General features: G+C 38.8%; 1 non-coding gene across 1 annotated transcript; it reads left to right on the plus strand.

The window, feature by feature from the left end:
- Positions 1-7,663: 7,663 nt before the first annotated feature.
- LOC132575597 (U6 spliceosomal RNA) lies at positions 7,664-7,772 on the plus strand. The gene has a single exon (XR_009555690.1). It is a non-coding gene; the product is annotated as a U6 spliceosomal RNA (small nuclear RNA).
- Positions 7,773-16,720: the final 8,948 nt, after the last annotated feature.

The raw sequence follows: 16,720 nt of genomic DNA on the forward strand, positions 1-16,720 counted from the left end.
CTTTTCTCCCTCCTGAGCCAGAATCCTTTGCTGGACTGCTGATAACTAGTCTCCTTGGATCTATGAGAGTTGGGGTAATAGATTCATGCTGATATGCTTGAGGAACAGCATGTGATGTAATGTAAGTATGTAATGTAATATAAGAATAGAATGCAATATAAGAAAATGTATGATTTAGTAGCAATTTATATATCCTAAACAATTCAAAATACTTTATCTCAAGTATTATCAAACCCTAAATTTGACTCTTTTCTCCACATCTCACATGCCTCCCTCAAAGCTACAAAGTATTCTTATTAGATATTTCCTTTGGGGCAGGAAGAGAAAATGTTTACTGTTACACCTCAGATGAAAAATTAATTCACAGTTGAATGACAAGTAAATTAGCAATTCATTCTAAACCAGCAGGTATCCTGTTAACAAGGGTAATTTGGATTTCTTGTATTTGTTATACGGCTGATGGAGCAATTCCATTTCTGTTTAATTTCCATGAATTAAATATGTGTAAATGGTCTAAAAGTTACATTGGAAATGTTACTGGTGTTGTACAGTTGCTTGAAATTATTTGTTGGAAATTAGGCTTGTGATGGCTTCATCAATGGATGTTTTTCTACCTTGTAGATTTCATGTGGAAAAAAGGTATTGGTACTTAGTAAAAATTTGCCATATTCATTCATTATTATTTTGTCAGTTCAGTCTCACATAATGGGAAAGTGTGCTACCTATGATCTTCCCAATATGTGTGGCTGCCATTTTGTGTGAATAGGGCAACACACCTTTCCCCCCCAGTTTAGGTATGTGCAAACTTGTACTCTAAAAATCTGGGTTTCTGATTGTGTGTATTGAAGCTGGAAAATATGTATGACTACATATATTGATAGGATTGGGTACAACACAATCTCTCCTTTTGTGAAATTATATCATAAAAATTGCACTAACTGGTCATGATTATTAACTAGAAGTTCATAAAACATTGCCAATTAAAGAGATGTTAGTGACCAATGTTTTAACAGTGTGGTGCCTTGCATCTATGGTGCAAAGTTTGTGGATATTTTTCTCTGTAGATAAACTGGCAGATAAGTGCTAGAAGTTGGTTATACATCAGTGCCAATGACATTTGGAAAACTTAGGTTGGGCAGGGTGCTGAAAGGTGTGACCTCCAAGGTAGTAATTTTAAAACACCTAAGTGTTCCATGCACAGGGCAAGAGATTAGGATCTCAATACATTGGTGAGACAATACTCTTTGGTGGTGGATAGTGCTGTCAAGTGGCAACTGACTTATGAAAACCCTGGCAAGCTTTCAAGGCAAGAGATTAACAAAGGTGGTTTGCCATTGCCTGCCTCTATATTGCAACCCTGGACTTCCTTGGTGGTCTCCCATCCAAATACTGACCAGGGCCAGCCCTCCTTAACTTTTGAGATCTGACAAGATTTGGCTATACAAACCAATATATTTTCACTTAATATAAAAAACACTCACCAAGAAACTTTTAAATTAACTTCTGGGGAACATCTAACTTGAGACCCTGGATCAAACAATTTAGGAAGATTCATCCCTCTGTGATAATTTTTAGAAGTCCCTGGTCATGTTCAGCCTACTGGTGGATTGCCAGCTCTGGGAGTTGTAACCTATGCTCATTCAACAAAGGAAATGTTTTTTTAAGGAGTTCCTACCAAGGAACAGTCAGCCTAGCAATTGCAGTGGCATTCATACCCACCAGTCATTGTGCAACATGCAAATGATGCCCCATTATAGGAAGAGGTCAACTGGTTTACAATGATACAGGAATGCTCTGGTGATATCAGCCTGCTATTGCCTTAATGCAAACACCCCTCCCTGCAAGGAGGCCCATGGCATGTGTAGAAGGTACTCTCAAGCAAATATGCACCAGAGTCCCACAGATGCATGCTTGAGTTGCCTCCTTCAGCTACATTCCCTTTTGCCAATACACATACAGGGAAAGAAACATGGCCACTCCAAACATATTGTCCCTGTGTCTCTGTAGTAGAGACAATCCAAAGAGAATGCCCAAGAACCTTCCCACACAGGTGCTTGGATGGAGGATACAGGTGACAAATTCTGGAACACCAGTCTTTCTTTTGTCATATGAGGAAGATGCAAACATTAGGGACAACAGCAAGGAACAAATGACTCAGCTGATCTGGCCACATGGATCCATGCTAAGGTCACCTTGAGGTTTGACTACTGTAATACACTGTCCATGAATCTGCCCTTAAAGTCAAATAAAAAACTCTAGCAGGTACATAAGGCAACATCCTGGTTACTATCAGGTGACGGTGGAACATGCATGTTGTATCAATTCTGAAGTTAGTCCAGTGGTTAGCAATCATTTACTATGTTCAATTCAAGGTACTGGTTATTGCCTACAATGTCCTTAATGGCTTTGGACCCATATAGTTGCATGACCACCTTTCTGGCTATGGTCTGAGGCAACAAGACATGGCTTGGTGAAAAGGCTCAGATATAGCATATCCAAGGCCCTTGGTTCAAATCATTGAAGATAATAGCCTTAGGCAGACTAGTTAGATTTTGCCCCATCAAATAGCACTTGAGGTGGGCCACTCATATTGATTGGCTGCCCCCCCCTGAACATTTTGATCAACAAACCCCCATGCATTATCTTCTTTCTTTGCTAAGTGGGCTTGCTGATGCCACCTGGTCCCAGTTGTTAACAGTCAGACACTGCCTGGCCTAAGAGCGAAACCAAAATGGAACGGGTACAAACAAAATGGATGCCAGCAAGATTCAAATTGGAGACAAGCCTGGGAAAATATTTCTCTTTTTGGAAGGTGAAGTCAGATGGTTGACTAATGACCCTCCTCCCCACCCTAAAGAAATGCATAATTTAAACAATGGGTTTCTCAAAAAACAAAACAGTACCTCACCTTGAATTAAGTGTCCACATCAGGTCATACCTTCTCCTTCCCATTCACCCTAATTAATGAGCTAATCATACAACTTGGTAGCTTGGCCACCAAATGAGAAGGGAGCACGCACTGGAGATGCTAGGAAAGGCAGAAGGCAAAAGAAGAAGGAGACGGCAAAAGATGAGATGACTTGACAGTGTTACTGATGTAATTAACATGAATTTGAATGGACTTCGGAGGATGGTGGAAGATAGGAGGGCCTGGTGTGACTTGGTCCATGTGGTCACAAAGAGTTGGACTCAACTCTCAAAGGGTCATCAGGAAACATTAAGCACCATTAGCTCAAGTCAGGCAAACCCATCATGAATTTCCCAAGGTCTTTGCTTACCCTGTGAAAGTAATCAAGGTATTGTTGTAGGGGCAAATATGTCAGACAGCCCTAGAGAGGATTTTCCTTATACATATACACACTGTGCCCATAGCAATGTGTGTGTTCTCAGCACTAAACATTGTACTCTCACCTGCATGTGTGCCCTTTCCTCTTCTTCATGAAACCATGGTCAGTTCTCTTGCTGCCTTCTGCAGAACATAATCTTAGAGACTGGTAAGTATCGCCTTCCCTGAATATCTTCTCCCTTTTATCTTCCTCTTAGTTAGCTTGTATGTTCACTGTGTGCTTTGTGTGTATGTTTTGCTCTTTTATTACTTTTTTCAATAAAATAGCCTTCTGGTTGAACTTCAGCCTGCTTTGTTTTGTGAGTTCTCTAAGGGATAATTCTGGCATACATAGGTGGAGATCCCAATTACTCACCTCTTGCTAAACTAATTTCCTCAATTAATTAATTTTCAGCCAATCTGGGTACCAATCACCCCAGCAACCTTTGCGCCTCATTAGTCCCCACCCCGTATGCAAACTGCCTGGTTTCTCAAACATGGGAGGACTGTGTAATCTGGATTGTGTATCCTGACAATATATCTATACAGTATGCTGCCTTTCTAGTGCCAATTATTGTTACAATAAATGCATGAGCAGGCAAAGATTAAGCAAGTGCATTTCCCAGTAGCTAGATGCAGGACTAAAGGGAGAAGTTACATTTGCATTCCTTAAAGAACTGATTGAGATTCCAAAAACAGATTGGAAAGTTGGCGATAAGAAATGCACAGCATGAAAGTCTTTACTTTTTGGCAAGAAAGAGTAGAGCAGCTTGACACAATCTGTGACGTAGTTTCTAATGAAGTATTGATAATAAAGCATTTAAAACAGCACAAGAGGCCTCTCTAGCCCATTGGGAGGGAAACACAAGGGGCACACATGGCCCAAATTCTATCAGCCTTCAACAGACAAATCTCTCTGAAAATGAATATAGAACTCAAATGTAAGTGAGCGCTGTGGGGAGGAAGTCTTGTAGTGGGAGGAAACAAATGAATTAGAAGCTACACTTGGAGGGAGATTCTTGGAGAAGTGGACAAGACACAAATTGATACTTGTTTACTGCCATTACACTTAAGGTGGTCACAAGAGATTTTATCACTGTTTCTAAAGAAGCTAAAATATACACAAATGACATGGGGATTAAAGTATCTTTGATAAATCTCTCATCATGCTGGCTTAACTTCATTTACCAAAAAACAAGACAAAATCTATTTCAGCACATTTGGAGGACCAGTGAGTTAGTCCTGTCAAGGGAAGAGACTTCTACTAGTGCCAGCATCACAAAAGCATAGTGCAGGAGCTAGAATACTAGATGCTTGAGCAGAGAGCTGGGAAAGGGGTCCTACTGGGTGGGCTTGTTGGTATTCTTTAGACTAGTCTAAGATTGATGTGAGGTTAAAAGGGCATGAAATCCCATGAGGAAGAGTGGATTCAACTTCAGCTTGTTCTGCTTTAGCAACCTGACCATCAGCTCAAAGCATTGGTTCACAGTCAGGATGGACATATCTGGAGGGTTAGATAGTAAAATACAGAAAAGTCAACCAAAGCCTGAACCACCATCAGTGGATCATTGTATTGGATGAACCAGATCTCTCCCTTCATCTAGTGCCTTAAAAAAGCCTACTACCTTGTTGAGATATTGATTTATATCATATCTTGGAGGATTAATCACTCCTGTGGTACCTGTTTGTTGGGATATGCCAAGATCTAAATTCCAGTCGTTATAGGGTTAACATTTGTTTTCATTCTAGCACAGACCTGACCTGGAAATACAACCTGGCTCAGAGCCAATCTTGTGTGTTAATTGGTGTGTTTGATAAACTGATTGGGTGGTTTTGACTTATCAGTGTTTTCGGTTGGCTAATGAATTCCGTTTCGGTTGGCTAATGAATTGCAGTCAAGGTTGCAGAAAAGAGATTAATTGCCTATTAACCTCACATGCCTTGCTATCTGCTGTATTCCAGTACTTGTTGCAGCTGCCACCTTTGTTTTATGCATTAGCCTATTTGTAAATATATAGGTTTTAGAACCTTTGTTAGTTTCTGAAGAACCAACCCATTTTCCTGCTTCCTAATAGACTTAAATAACTTTATTTTGAAATAATGATCCATTGCCTCCATGCCTTATTTACCCAACACTTGCCATGTTTCTAAGGTCATGCACAAAGGTTCTGCACTTGTGATTCAGGGGAGTTAGCTATTTGATCTGGGGTTTTGTTTTGAATGTAGTTTAGAACCAGATGCTAGAACAGTCACAAACTTAATAATGTAGGATTGACCACTGGAGAGATGGTACTCATGTTACTGCTATATTATTTACATTGGAATTTAGTTACTGCTGAATCATACATAGTACATTTAAAGCGTTAGATATTTGGAATTTAGATGCTGTAAATCACAACAGCATCCCATTATGAAAAGTAGACCCAGGAGATCTCAATATCTATAAACCTGTCTCAGGGTGTGGTCACGCTCACCATTAAATCCATCTGCAACATCTAGTTCACATCTAGTTTCAAAAGTGAGTTTTGTTTCCAGACATAGGGGCGGATAAACGATTTATCGAGCCAACATTCGCTCGCTCATTCACTGGTGCAGTTATATCACTTGCAGGGGGCTTTGGGAGGGAAGCGGTGGTGTGCTTCCGATGAGTCGCCAACAATGGAGCGTTCAAACAGAGAAATTCTGCTCAGGAACCGTCAGAAGAATTTTGTTCCGGATTTAAAGCAGTATCAAATTAGTCCGTGCCCCAGTCGTCTCCACGTGGGACTTGAACGAGCTAACCACCATTCGCAGATGCTGACGTTTGGACAACCGCTTAAAATGCGACATGCTTCCAGACTCCACTCATGCCCGTAGCAGGATTTTCTGAACGTCTGACCTCACCCTCAGATGTTCAATTCTCAAGCAAGATGGTTGAATGGGTTGTCCATTAAGGTCACTATTGTCTACTCTGACTAGCATTGGCTCTCCAGGGTCTCAAGCTAAGGTTTTTCACATCACCTACTGCCTAGTCTTATTGACTGGAGATGCTGGGGACTGAAATTCTGCATGTCAGGCAGATGCTCTATCACTGAGCCACATTCCTTTTGCTCTTCCAGCCACTCCCAGAGAGGCTGTAGAAACCCTGAACTGGTGCCTGGAGGCAGTTTTGGAGTGGATGTGGGTGAAAAAATTGGAGCTTAATCCCAACAAGATGGAAGTGCTACTGATGAGCATAAGGTCTGAACTAGGACTTACAGTGTCACCTATTCTGGATGGGGTAGCATTCACCTTCAAGCAATACAGTTGTAGTTTAGAAGTGCTCTTGGGACCAGGATTACTGTTAGAGAAGCAGGAGGCTGATATATCCAGGATCACCCTTTACTGGCTTTGATTGGTTAGCCAGCTGTGACCTTTCCTGGGCGGAAAAGATTTGGCTACTGTGGTGTATGCTCTGGTTATGTCTAGATTCGATTAATGCAATGCATTCTATATGTGACTATCAGATTCAATGTACTAGATATATTAAAAAATAGAGGTAATCAATAGAGGAAGATAAAACTAGTATGTGACATTTTTATACCACTGGTATATGATTAAATCTGGTCAAATACCTCTGGATCCTTTGGCCTATTTATAAGATATGAGGAACAGTGTGTGTGTGTGTGTGTGGGGGGGGGGAATTTTAACAGACAGTGATGGATCCTAAGCCAACTTCTGCCTTTACTAAGTCAAAGATGAATTAGTAAAAGTAAAGGAAGATCTAATGGATCTGTTACTATTAATTTCTACTAGCAACTTAAAGCAACCAGGTTCTTCAGTAGGGAATTAGGCGGAAGCTTCTACTGTATTTCAGTAAACAAGATCATTATGTAAAACATTAATTATAAGGATATGAACTATCAGAGATATATGGCTCCACATGAACAATTAATTCCATGACAGTGCAACCATACAGAATTTAAAGCATTCTGTTTTCTGGGGACAGGCACATGGGAGCAGAGAAAGCAATTTTACAAACTAAGGGCATACAATCTACAAGGGAATCCTCTTGGCCATCCTCAGTTGCAGAAAATGGGTGCTATGGAAGAGCACTTACAAGGCTGGAATCTGATATGCACAGATCACAACATGGGAAAACTAAGCGTGGAAAGAGTTGTGCCTTTTTATTCACTTGTTTATTTGTATTTTTCGTTATGTTTCCAAGTTTCAATATAGATAAAAGGCTCTCTCTCTCCCTCTCTGAATATAAAAGTGATAAAGCCTGTGAAAATGTAAGAGCAGCTGCACATTTGTGCATTATGAGTGTATAAAGAACACCATGTTACCAGGCTGACATAGATGTTCCTATAATTAATGGTGTACAATTAATTGGAAACACATATACTAAAACTAGAACGATACAGAGAAGATTAGCAGGGCCCTATGCATGGATGACTTGCAAATTCATGAAGCATTCCATATTTTTGCATAAGTCATTTTTCATTCATATATCTTGTGCTTTTTCAGATTGTTGGTTTAGCATCTGTATACATCACATATACAAGTTTTGCTTGTATGAATAATAACTTACAGCAAAACACTGCATGTTTTTGGTTTTTTCAACTTTATTATTGGATTAATTGTACACCATTAATTATAGGAGTATCTCTGTCAGCCTGGTAACATGGTGTTCTTGATATATCTGCTTCTGTTCTACATACCATGGTCCATTTTTGTTTTTGTTTACATTTGTGTCTTACAGCAGGATTGGTGCCCATACTCATCTTTCATTATCATCCTGTGGGCAAAGAAAGAAATGTGAACACAGAATAAATATTGGGTCCCCAAATCAGCTCATGTGTGGGAAATCAGGAGCCCCTTCATGCATTTTGCAGTGGTAACTCACAGAAGACACTTCATAGATTTATTGAGTCTCCAGAGTCTCCCCAGTTTAAACTCCCACAAGTTTAACTAGGGCAGCCACAGTAATCAGTTAGACTCCCATTTAATCTGGATGAACTATGTCCATCAAAACACACTGTGTAAGATAACGCTGGGATTTGCTATTTTTTTCCTGAAATGCTGTCAGTGTCATTCTACTGAACTTAATTATGTTGCACATTGTATCCCCTTCCAAGGATTAAATGAGTGGAAGGCTGGGATAATTACTTTGGGTTCCTTCCTTCCTTCCTTCCTTCCTTCCTTCCTTCCTTCCTTCCTTCCTTCCTTCCTTCCACCTGACTAAGCTTTGCCAACTTTAGCTGGAGTCTTAACACTGATGGCATCAGCTCAATGGAAGTCAAATCATAGCCAATAGTAAGACTGCATTCTTAGTCTTCATCCAGTTGCACAGTAGTCTTTATTAAAGTAAATTCAAGGGTCACACAGTATCTCAATTCTTGGAGAAAATAGTAATTTCTTTATGCATGCTTTATCACTTTCTTAGTACTAGAATCTTGAGACATGAGCTCAATGGTAAGATTCAATCCTTACTCTACAAGAATCCTGACATTTTTACAGCTAGCCTGTGGGATGGGTTGAAACTTAAATTAAGGGCAGGACGGTACTGACTGGATATTAGGAAAACCCCCCTTTTTTTACAGTAGAGTTGTTCAACAGTGGAATCAGCTACCGAGGGAGTTTTCAAGCAGCGGCTGGACAAGCACTGGTCAGGGATGTTCTAGGCTGATCCTGCATTAAGTAGAGGGTTGGACTAGATGGCCTGTATGGCCCCTTCCAACTCTGTGATTCTATGCTGCTGCTATTACATTAGAACTGGACTCAGCTGACCAAGGATTATATATTAAGTATTTATTAGATCCTGATCCAAAACAAAGTGAAGCTCATCCAGAGATATGTGTGCGGTACCCATGTGCTGTTGAGTGCACATATCTAATTGCATCTACATGTGGCCATTTCTGTTAGCTGATGGAGAAAGGTAATTCCCTAAGTCCTACACTCCTGAATCCCTGACACAAGTGAAAGAAGGGTAGCAAAGCTGACTGTGTGGACCATCTGATTAGGTTAAAGATGTGATTCCAGGAACGGGAAAACCCCATCTGCAGCTCCTAGTTCAGAATATTGTAGGAAATTTATGTACAAGTCCTATTTGTGTATATGGTTTTCCAGTCATGCTGAGGCTGTGCACATGCAGCTGTGCTTGTGCATATCTATCTCTTCTGTTGGAGATTGAGGGTGACTATCTCAGAGTGAGTCTTGATTATATCTGTACTGTTGACTTCCAAATGTGGTTCTTTAGGATTAGAACCTATCAGTGTCAGTTCAACGCCTCCCCCCTCAAATTCATCTACTTGCATTGTTGATTATCAGCTGGAGTCCTCTTTTTGTGCTCACAACCTGACTTTGATCCCAGTGGAAGCTGGGTTCAGGTAGCCAGTTCATGGTTGACTCAGCCTTCCATCCTTCTGAGGTTGGTAAAATGACTACTCAGCTTGCTGGAGGTAAAGTGCAAATGAATGGGGAAGGCAATGGCAAACCACCCCATAAAAAAGTCTGCCATGAAAACATTGTGAAAGCAACGTCACCCCAGAGTCGGAAACGACTGGTGCCTGCACAGGGGATTATCTTTACCTTTTAAAATTTATATAAATACAAATGCTGTAGGATAGCACATATCAGATTTGTAGGAACCTATGAAGGGGTGGTGTATAAATGCAGCATGTGAACTGCAAAACTTTCTGGTATTTAGGAGTCTTTTATTGTGGGAGTCCACTTGGCATCTCCATTCAAGTTAGCAGCAAAGCATATTAGCCTAAACCTCATGAATCTTAATTACTGAATAAACTTTATGAAAAGGTGTGATCTTATGAATGGCTGGAGTGGGTAGATCCCTATAACTGAAACATAATGTCTGAATTAGTCCCAGGTGCTAAGCCCAGGCAGTATCATGCCTAGAAGAGTACAAAACACAGGAAGAGCTGTATTTATATTCTGGTCTGTCCTTGCATCAAATAAAAATCAATGTGAAATGGATCTTTGTATATATGACAATTAGATGCAACAATCTGTATGATGAGAAGTTCTTTCTCTTCATTGTTCTTTGAGATGACTCTCAAGAAACTCAGCTTCCAGTCACTTGCCCCTCTTGAAAAGTAGTGCCCTAGTAGCCGGAACAAATGGAGACTTAGAGTCTTCAGTTCCTTTGCACTGGTAATGAAAAACAAATGGTACATTAGATTCATTGGCTACTTTAAGTACTCAGACATCTGAATTCCTAATTGTTTTGTGTTAGTCATAACTTTAAGTAGGACAGAGACAATGCTATATATAGTTGATTGCCTATCTATTCAAGAAACAACATAGGCTTGGATCCTGTGTGGCACAAGTGGGGCTGTTCTCCGCCACCACTCTCTCATGGCAGTCTTTTATAACTACTAAAAATGTGTGGGTCAGTGGACCTCCAGGAACATCATGCAGATTGAAGTGTGTAGGGGAGGCCTGCAATGAGAGAGGGGAACTGGAAAAATCACCTCCCCTTTGTCTGCAAGCACAAACGCTCAGCATGAGCTGAAAGGGAGGTTCAGACTATGTTCTTTCCTAGCTTTGTGATGGAACTGAACATGACAAAAAAAATTATTTATTTATTTTCTGTATTTATATCCCGCCCTCCCCGCCGAAGCAGGCTCAGGGCGTATATTTAAATCATGGATGCATATTTAAATCATGGAGCTGCTGCTGCAAGTTCTCCTCCCTCTTCATAACATCTAGGGTAACCTTCCCCAGGTTCTGAATTGATTTTACTAGATGTCCCAGATGGTAGCAAGAGGAAAGTGGAAGCCTGCTATATAATGTCATCCAAGCATATGAAGTTGTCCTGTATTATACAACCTGGCTCAGGACTGCTGTTTTCAAAGTCCCACGTATTTTTAAATATTTAGTTCTGTCCTTAGAGACGCAAGATGATCGTTAGGTGTTCATTTCCATAGGAAAGAAGATGCAAGCACTGCTGCTAAACTGGATTTGGATATAGGTATGGGGGAGGTCTCCTGAGGGAGTTTTCTATAAAAGGCAACTATAAAAGGAACTTTGTGGTGAGCAATAGGAGGTGACTAGAGAAAATCAAGGAGCAAACTGGAGGAAGTGAGAGAAACAACTTGAATGAGGTAGAAGAGAATGAAGGAAAAGGGCTGTCTTTGCTGACAGCATATTTCAGTACAAGATTGGGGGGAAAATGCATCACTTAGATTTCCTATTGGGGAAAAATACATCACTTAGATGCATTTAGCTTTCAGGTGCACTCAGGCAGTGAATATGTGGCTTTTCAAAAACAGAGGAATTCAACTGTAAAAAGAATTAAGACATGTAAAAAGTGTTAAAAAGTAAGTGTAGTGGGCTACCATGCAATGATAAGGCTGGTGGGGCAGGACACACCCTTGAGCTCAGCAGCAAGACTCACCTGGGTGGAACAGGTTGGAACCAAGTGCAGGAGAGAATAGCCAGGGTAGCCTCAGAAAAAGGGCAGCTTGGGCAGCCTGCCACAGGAATGCACAGGGAACAGGAAAGAGAAGGGTGGAGCTTAACATAAGAGCTGGGTATGAAGCTGGGCTATAAATAGTCAGGAGGAGGAAAGGACTGGAGGAAGAAGGGCCAGAAATGGAAGTCAAGCTACTATGGTGGAGGTTCTTAGGCAAAGAGACAGGTTACAGCACTATGGCTCTTTTCCCTTGTAATGTATCGTAACCCTGACCTGGGTGCAGCTAATCACACCTTCAGTACTTGTAGTAGTCAACTTGAAGTAAAAAAAAATATATCTAAGAAAGCAGGGACTGGACTGGGTGTTTTCAACATCCCTTGGACCCCTTCTGTTATTGTATCCTTAATGCTAGCCATCAGAATAGGGAGATAGCATAGTTTCAAAGGAGCATGGTTTTAGTAAGTCTAATGCTTTCTCTATCTGGAACTACAGTGCCAACAACTTCCTTTCTCTCTGCTCCTGGCCAGTGGCGTGGACTAGGGCAGTCTAAAACACTGGCCCAGATCAAAGGAACAGTGTTATCAGAACATCACAGGGATGGGATCACAGTAAGGAAAAAGTTATTTCTTCCCCAAGTAATCCAGCATGTTACTTACTCATAGCTCTGAAAGTGTTGCGAAGAGATAAAAAAGAATTATTAAAGTGTATCAGAACACTTTACATTATGTTTGTGTAAACTTTGGTCAGTCGGTTTAATTGTAGGGTGGGGCTCAGGTATTGTGGCTTTCCAGTGGGCACAAAGAGTTTGTGTCCAAGGTGAAATTTGAACTGAGGACTTCTCAGATCACAAATCATGTCTTAGCTGCTATGTTGCACCAGGTCTCTTATATGCTAGTCATGAGAGCGTAGCAAATGTTTACTCTTGCCAGTTCTGAGGAAACAAGCAAGATCCATCATGCTCTGCTATTGCCAGCTTTGCCCAGGTAGTAATAATAATAATAATAATAATAATCTAACTAGGGAGTTTCAGCAATCTCACCCTACCTTACTACCTGTCTCTACTTTTTTTTTGCTGTTCCTATTTGCAGCATATCTTTAAACTGAACAGTATCAGCTTTACAAAAGTTTGTAATGAAGTTCCAGTTAAATGATGTATCATTTCATGAATTATTATTGAACACTAAATTTATTAAATATTCAAACAAAATCTGTTTCAGCACAATGAACAAGTGGATTGACTCAGAAGGTAATATATAAACCTCTTCATACATACTTCTCAGCCATCTAGGTTAAATTGCATTACAGCTTGTCACTTTTCTTAACTTGTAAGCATTTCTGTTCATCGCTGTCTTTTAGAAGTAAAAACCTAACTGCCTAGGCTTCATCCTCTATTTTCATCAGTGCACTCTGTTCTGTTATTTCCCTGATTGACATTTCTCAAACGACATTCTTTAGCTGTTATTATTTTGCTGACACTTTTTTTCCAGATTCCAAAAGGGGGTCTCCCTAAATGGTTACAGGATTATCTGTTTAACTAGGGCTTTTTTCTCGGGGAACATGGCAAAATGGAGTTCTGGAACCTCTTTGTGGAAACAACGTTCTCAAAAAATGTTTAAAAGTTCATGGGGGCACCTGTGTGTTTCTCATTCATTTCCCTCTTGAGAGTTCTGGCACCTCTTTTTCCAGAAAAAAAACCTTGTGTTTAATCATTCAGTTCTTATCAAATTAAATAGACTCCTATTTTACAATTTCAGGTATTCAAACTTAATATTCATTCTATACAGATAGTTTAAGAGATAAAAATGTATAGTTAAATCTCTAAAACATATCCCAGTTGTATGGTGAAATCATTTAATCAGATCAAGATATGTTATTGAGGACGGAAAGTAAAATGCAAGTGTTAAGATTGGAACAATAATTTGTATTTTAAACTTTTCACAGAAGCATGATGAGCAACCATTATGGTTGTGAGTTAAATGGTAAAATTAGGCAACTAGTGACTGAATTAAACTGACTTCAGAAAGAACTTAAAGCTGTTAAAATCAATAAATTTAAACAAGATGAAGCTGATTATCAGATGGTGTATCCATTTCTAAAAAGATTTGCAAAGTCTCCTTTTCAGAGCCATTAACAAGTGGTATTGACAGTAGTGGTTATCAGAACAATTCTGGACCATCTGAAGGTGAGGACAATTGGCAGGTCTTCTTTTTAAAGCTCCACCCTCATTCCCAACATGCATCTATGGGGAGGGAAATGTGTACAATGTGATCAGCCCACTATCTCAAATACAGGGCCTAGTAGTTAAATTGTCATCCAGAAATATCATTAATGGTTTAATAAGAGTTTAGGGTTTAGGCTTTGTTTTGACACCAAAATATCTCTATTTCAGTGCAAGAGCTGATGTCTTCAAATTGGTCCATGTGATTAAATTAAAGGAGCAGTTTGGGGACATTCAGTTCAGTGATATTCTTTTTTGTCCTTGATCTAATTATAATCCATTTGCCACCAATCATAATATTCTGGCCTTTGAAAATGTTGTTCTCCAAGATATTGAGAGATCAGAGACACCATTTAGATCTTCGTGGTATAATTTCATGTGCAAAGAATACCAAATTTTGGATGATCTAAGCACATTGGTATCAAACCAGCAGAGAAGAAAGAGCTGATGCAGAACTCTGTAGACCGTATACATGAGGCATATGGGCAATTAGGGGATGCCACCTTGCTTCTTTTTAAGCTAGTTACTTAATTTTACCATATAACCCACAACATCATAAGTGCCCTTAAGTTTTCAGCTTTTTGATTTTTGGCTCACTGTTCAGTGATGTTTAAAATAGAAATTAAAGCTGCAATTAATGCAATGAAAAATGGAAAGGCACCTGGGCCAGATGGATATACAGCTAAATATTTTAAAATCTTTAAAGATGAGTTAACACCAAAATTGCAGAAGTTGATGAACATGATAAGAATAAAAGGGAAAATACCAAACACATGGAAGGAAGCTGTTATTTCATTGATATCAAAGGAAGATAGAGATGTCATGAATGTAAAAAATTATAGACCAATTTCACTATTAAATAATGACTATAAAATATATACAAGAATCTTGGCAGAACAGCTTAAACAACATTTGATAAATCTTATAAAGAAAGATCAAGTGGGGTTTCTTCCCAAAAGGCAAATGAGAGACAATATCAGAACTGTTGTAAATATTGTAGAATATTATGAAAGACATCCAGAAAAGGAAGTAGCATTATTCTTTGCGGATGCAGAGAAAGCATTTGACAATTTAAACTGGGACTTTATGTTTGCAGTAATGGAGAAAATGGAGTTGGGAGAAAGCTTTATAAGAATGATAAAAGCAATATACACTGAACAACGTGCGAGGCTATGTATAAACGCAGACCTTACAGAAGATATGATAATTAGCAAAGGTACAAGACAAGGTTGTCCGCTTTCCCCATTGTTGTTTATAATGACTCTTGAAATATTACTATGCAGATCCTAGAAGATAAAGAAATAGAAGGAATAAAAATAAAAGGATTTACTTACAAATATAGAGCATTTGCAGATGATATAATGTTTATAAATGAAAACCCCATACAAGTCACACCTTTGTTGTTAGCCAAAATACAAGAATATGGGGAGTTGGCGGGACTTTGTATTAATAAAGAAAAATCAAAATTTCTATGTAAAAATATGCAACTAAATAAGCAACAAGAATTACAGAGACTAACAGGCTGTGAAGTCACCTCCAAGGTAAAATATTTGGGTGTGGAGATAACAATGAAGAATATTGATCTATTTAGAAATAATTATGAGAAGCTATGGCATAAAATGGATGAAGATATGTTAAAATGAAACAAATTTAATTTGTCATTGCTGGGTAGAATAGCTGCAATTAAAATGAATATTCTACCAAGAATAATGTATTTGTTTCAAACTATTCCCATTGTGAAAGAAAGTAAACAATTTAATAAATGGCGAAGAAAAATTTCAGAATTTGTGTGGGCTGGGAAGAAACCAAGGATCAAAATGAAAAATTTGACAGATGCAAAAGAGAGAGGTGGATTTCAACTACCGAATTTAAAATTATATCAGAAAGCAATTTGTAAAAAGAATGGATAACGCTGTTAAACAAAAAACTCTTAGTGCTGGAAGGTCACGGAAATAAATTTGGCTGGCACGTGTATTTGTATTATGGAAAAAAGATGGGCTTTTTTTCTTTCACCATTATATAAGAAATAATTTGCTAAATACATGGATGAAATACAAGAGATATGGGGATGAGAGAAAACTGTTATGGATAGTGCCAGCTGAAGTAATAAAAATAACGGCTGAGATAGGTGAAGAAAAGTGGTTGTATTAAAAATACAAAGTGGCAAAATAGAACTGAAAACTGCTGAAGAGTTGAATAATAAATATGATTGGTTCCAAATGCAACAAATAAAGAGTTTGGTGGATAATGATATCAAAACTGAAGGAATAAGAAAAGAACAAACAGAAATGGAAAAAGTTCTGCTCGGAGATAATGAAAAATTAATTTCAAAAATATAAAAATTACTACGAAGGATGAAGTAGTGAAATCTCAAATAATTAAATGGGCAATTAATGTAAATAAAGAAATACAGATGGAAACTTGGGAACACTTGTGGAAGAATTCTATGAAGCTTTCAACGTGTCATAGTATTAAAGAGAACTGTTTCAAAATGATGTATAGATGGTATATAACTCCTAAAAAATTGACAAAGATGAACAATAAGATGCCAGATAGATGTTGGAAATGTAAAAAACATGAAGGTTCTTTCTATCATATGTGGTGGACTTGTGAAAGGGCAAAAAAGTATTGGCAGATGATTCAGCAAGAAATTTCTAAGATCTTGGGATATGAATTTAAGAAAGTTGCAGAGACTTTTCTGTTGGGATTACAAATGGAAAAATTTCCAAAAGAAGATAGAACTGTAATTTGGTACTTGCTTTCAGCTGCTAGGACATTATAT

Source organism: Heteronotia binoei, chromosome 7, assembly GCF_032191835.1.
Source record: "Heteronotia binoei isolate CCM8104 ecotype False Entrance Well chromosome 7, APGP_CSIRO_Hbin_v1, whole genome shotgun sequence".
Taxonomy (NCBI): Eukaryota; Metazoa; Chordata; class Lepidosauria; order Squamata; family Gekkonidae; genus Heteronotia; species Heteronotia binoei.